Source organism: Cupressus sempervirens, chromosome 5 (genome assembly GCF_028749045.1).
Source record: "Cupressus sempervirens isolate cs-2001-9-10 chromosome 5, ASM2874904v1, whole genome shotgun sequence".
Classification (NCBI taxonomy): Eukaryota; Viridiplantae; Streptophyta; class Pinopsida; order Cupressales; family Cupressaceae; genus Cupressus; species Cupressus sempervirens.
In genome coordinates, this window is record NC_143122.1 from 639109231 (window position 1) to 639114350 (window position 5120).

Consider the following 5120-nt stretch of genomic DNA (forward strand, 5'->3'; position numbering starts at 1 on the left):
TGATGGACTGTAACCACCCTTGAAAACTACGAAGTTGTTTCAATGTAGTAGGTGGAGGCATTTCCATGATGGATTTCACTTTGGTGGGATCTACCTCAATACCCCTTCTTGACACTATGTAACCTAACAACTTTCCTGATTGGACCCCACAAACACACTTCTTTAGATTAAGGTGCACTTTGTATTTCTCCAACTTTTCAAAGATGGTGGTAAGTACAAGAATGTGGGAATCACATGTGTTAGATTTTTCTAGAATGTCATCAACATAGTCCTCCATTATTACATGTAAAAGATCAAGGAAGATTGTAGTCATTTCACATTGGTAGGTGGTACCAATATTTTTCAAGCCAAAAGGCATGACTTGGTAACAAAAGGTTCCCCACGGGGTAGTAAATGTTGTTTTTATGTTGATCTTCTTCTACAATTTTGATCTAATTGTAAACAAAGAAACCATCCATTAATGGAAACATTTCATTTCTTGTAGTCAAATCCACTATGATGTCTATGTTAGGAAGTGGAAAATCATCCTTAGGACATGCAAGATTTAAATCTCAAAAATATGAATAGATGCAGATGCAACCAGATGCCTTACCTATAGGAACAATATTGGAAACCCACTCAAGATAATCAATAGGTCAGATGAATTTTGCCTCTAACATTTTTTACAGTTTTTCTCTAACCAAAAGTGCTACCTTAGGATGCATCTTGCATAACTTTTTCTTTATAGGTTTAATCTTTGGATCTACTACGAAGTGATGTACAACCAAATTTGTGTCTAAACTAGGCATGTCTTTGTATGTCCATGTGAAATTGATATTTCATTTCTGTAGGAACTCAGTCATCACTTTTTGTTCTTTGAGACTTAGGGCAGTAGCAATGTATATAATTTGTGGATTATCTACCATGCCCAAGTTAACTAAAATTGTATCTTCATTCAATATAGATGAATTTTTTGGTGATGAAAATCTAAATGGAAAATCAATCTCTCCCTCTTTTTGTGCCTCTAGGAGGTTTTCACCAGAAGATGTGCCCTTTATTTTGTTTTTTCCTTCATCCAAAAGTGCTCCAAAAGAATTTTCAGTAGAGGATTTTTCTTTGATTTTTTTATTTTCCTTTTCTTTTTCATTTTTTTGACTAAGAGAGTTGACTTGGCCACCAAAGTAGGCTTCCTCATTGTATTGGATCTCATGTTCATAATCTTGGAGATTCTTAAGGCCAAAGAGTGCCATCACTACTTCATCAAAGTTATAGATATCAAGAGATGGTGGTGTGTCCTGAAGGTCCCAATCTATCATGTCAAGGTTATTGAGGGGGAAATTAGTGGATGAAAGGTCAACTATGGTAATGGCATGGATATAGTATCTAAACCACCTTCAATGTATTGGAAGGGTATTTCAAAGAATTCCTCCTCCTCCATCTTAGAATCAGGTTCAACCATAAAATAATTATTAGCAAAGGACACGTTGGGTTTAATGGAACCCAAACTACATCCTTTAGGATGACTATTAACTTCAAGGGGTTATCTATTTCCATCTCCTTTATGTCCAAGGTGGTTATCATGATATCCCATGTATTCAATGATTGGAGGGGCCTTGACATACTTATCTTTAGGGAATTCCATAGGATCATCTTTTCCATCAAAATATAGCCAATCTAAGATATTAGACTCCATGTGGTCATCACTAAGTGAACCCCAATGTTCAAAGGTTTTTTTATTAACATGTATAGTATCCTTATTTGTAGAAGGTGGTATTTGGGAAGGTTTTCCAAAAGATCGAGGGGAGAGTGGTAGTTATCCAATGCACAAGGCACTTTCAAACTTATACTCTCCCATGCCTTGGTCAACAAAAGTAACCTTCTTCACTATAATATTGACCTTAGTATCTTTAACCTTCTCTTTTCCTTTATGGGAAATGGAATCAATATTTGATAACTTTGGTATTGTTGTGGAAGGTGATTTTTTTATGGTGAGAGATCTAGATATAAACTTAGAAAGCTCACTAACTAGACAAAACTCTATTGGGGAACCTTCCAATCTCTTACGAAAAGAAAAAGGCAAAGGATCGCCTAGAATTGTGACCTCTCCTCCCTAGTGGGAAAATTTCAAGCACTGATGATATGTAGATGGGACCACTTTTAGTGTATGTATCTAGGGTTGACTGAGCAAGATGTTATATAGAAAGTCCAAATCTAGGATGTGATATTGATTATAGCTGGCCCAAACTTTATGTTAGAGTAAATAATTAATTAATTGTTAATTATTTATTCTATGTACTTAAGCTTACTTAGGTTAATGCATGTAGTTGAGGTTTGTTGGTAAACAGATTGTTCTTCCTCTTTTCCTCTTTTTATGTGCCCAAATTTATTATGAAGAACAACTTTAAACAATAGTTGGGAAACTGTTTCTAAGAATATCTAGTTTCCCTCTGAATTGAGGTACAACTCCCTATGTAAATGATGTTCAATGAATCATGTTTTATCCCTAATTCCTGCTATAGGGTATGTTCTTAACCAGAGAACAATAGAGGTAAAACCAAGCTAATCCTATCTAAGACTAACTCAAGCAGATTTAGATTCTAATCCTATCCAATTACAAGAACTCACACATCCTATGACTTCCCAACATTGGTGATGCAAGAATGCTATTTGTTATGCAAATGCAATGACATGAGATGAAAAATGAAGATTGAACATTCAAACCTTTACAATAGGATTAGTTGACAGTACTCTGATCTATCTCCTAATGACCATTTGACCAAGAATACAAGAAAATGTTCAAAACTAATCATAACAATACTTCAATTGAAAGTAATCAGAAAAGTGTTACCCAAATACTCTGATTCATAACAAACATTTCCTTGTTTTAAAAACACAGATACAATACACTGATCATATTTACTTGGAAACTATAGCCAAACCTATTACAAAAACTAAACATTAATCTCAATACATGAATGAAATTATAGAAATTAAACGTGTTGTCTCCTCCACTCCAACTCTCTAACTGTATGTAGAAAAGGGAAGCACCTGGATAGTAAAGAATTGACACCAAGTGTCGTTGTCTTTGTAATATCCCTTCATACCAACAATTTTTTGACCCCTTGTTACATCTTTTATAATAGCTTATATAGAGAACACTAGTGTAAGCCTTCATGAGAATATGAAGTGCTTCAAATTCAGAGACTTGGAAAGACTTTGAATAATATTTTTGAAATTACACATAAGGAGAAGCCCAAAAGACACTGTCTCATCCTTTGATCTACCTCCAAGAATATGAAATGAAAAGACTCCATCAGTTGACTTGATGTTGGTATAGTGAATGAAAATTGCATAATGGAGTCAAAAAAGAAGCATTGCCACTGCCAACATTCCTGCTTCTTCACCTTTGAACATTATAATGTCGATCAAAACTAGATCATCATCCTTGGACATTCACATCAGCTTTGATATCTGCTTGTGAAGTTTGATTACCATTCAAGTCATTGAGCTTGCTATCTGACATCCAATGCTGGGTAGTTTTTATGTCATCTTGTCTCACAAGCTTTGAGAATTATTCATGGTCATATTGAGAGTTGCTATTTCCTCCAAATGCCTTCTAAAGCTTATCCAGATCAAAGTTTTGCTGCACAATTCTAGCACTTTCATTGTTCTTTGGGTAAATGAACTTAACTTTCTCAAATGTCTTTGGATCAGGGAAATATTTGACAATCTTCCAAAAGGCTTCAAAAACTCTTGGAGGATTGTATATAACTACCAACACAAGCCTTTTAGGATAATGGTTTTGTAGATTATTTGTAGTTTCCCGAGCTATTCTAATTGGCACAGAATTTGACAAGGACCAACCAGTGAAGTCTATGAGCCAAACCATCTATTCCTAATCAGGAGGTAAATTGATGATGGCATTTTCAATGAGATACACAAAGTGATGCAATTGATTATCTTGGGATGTAGTGTTCTATTTTGTAGGGGTCATCACTATGATAGTTCTTCCATTTTTGTCAAGAAAATCTGCCCTAACTTTCATTGTATTGAAAGAAGTTTATGCTACTAGCATCATTGGTGAATGATCAGGCAATACAACTTTGGACTTTTTACTCCACTAGTGTATAGAATTTGCACCAGCCTATTAAGATTTGACCCAAAAGTCTTTTGCAAGAGGAAGATTGAAGAAATTGACTTCCTCCTTCACTTTTATTTAAGTGTCGATGACCATATGTTATGTTCATCATATGTGGCAGTGGATCCAAAATGGTGGTATTTTATGATATTTTCATTTATCACCTTTTGAGCTTTTATGCTTAGAATAAATTCTTTGAACTTGGTGAGAAGATGCACCAACACCATGGATCGATGACTATGGCTTCAGATTTTCAATGCTTGTATACATTAGATAACTGAAATTACATTGCATGTTTGACATATGTCTAAATGGTCCACATGTTATTCTTTGGCATCAATAGTCTTATTTCATAAATTTGATGATCAATTTCAAGCCATATCTGTCTATTTATCGAGTTTAGGTTCTTCACATCAAATGTAGTGCTATGTTTAACTTAAGCTGGAGTGTGATATACCCATTACCATAGCTCACATACACACACAATCCAAACTTCTTAGTAATGTTTATTGTACGTAAGACATTTCATTGAACAATTTGGATTTATTCCTAGTTGATAGTGCACTTGATATTGTCATATATCCATGTGACTGTGGGTTTTCTTTGTTATTCTTCACAATCAATTCCAATTGAATGGGCGACACCTTTGGGAGAATCCACAATTTCAGTTATCACAGAAAGTGGGTTTACATTTACATTCATGCCTATCATGAATGGGATATGAGGGTCCTTCAAAAATGGTTCTTTTATCAGTGGCCTTTCTATCAAATGAATTGTGCACATTCCTCGTACCTTTCCTTTAAGATAACCATTGTTCTGACCACATAGGCATTTCAAAAATGATTCAAATATATCTTCCGCTACCTTTGAGTATTTTTATGAGTCAAGCCATTTAACATGTGTGTCCTGATGCCCATTACCATGAATCCTTAGTGGTATGTCATTCACCATTGACAAATCTGTTATTATTTACTTGAACATACTAATAACTAAATTCATTCAG

At 34.6% G+C, this 5120-nt stretch overlaps 1 pseudogene; it reads right to left on the minus strand.

The window, feature by feature from the left end:
• Positions 1-3418: 3418 nt before the first annotated feature.
• On the minus strand, positions 3419-4024 carry LOC149557533 (CRAL-TRIO domain-containing protein C23B6.04c-like; annotated as a pseudogene).
• Positions 4025-5120: the final 1096 nt, after the last annotated feature.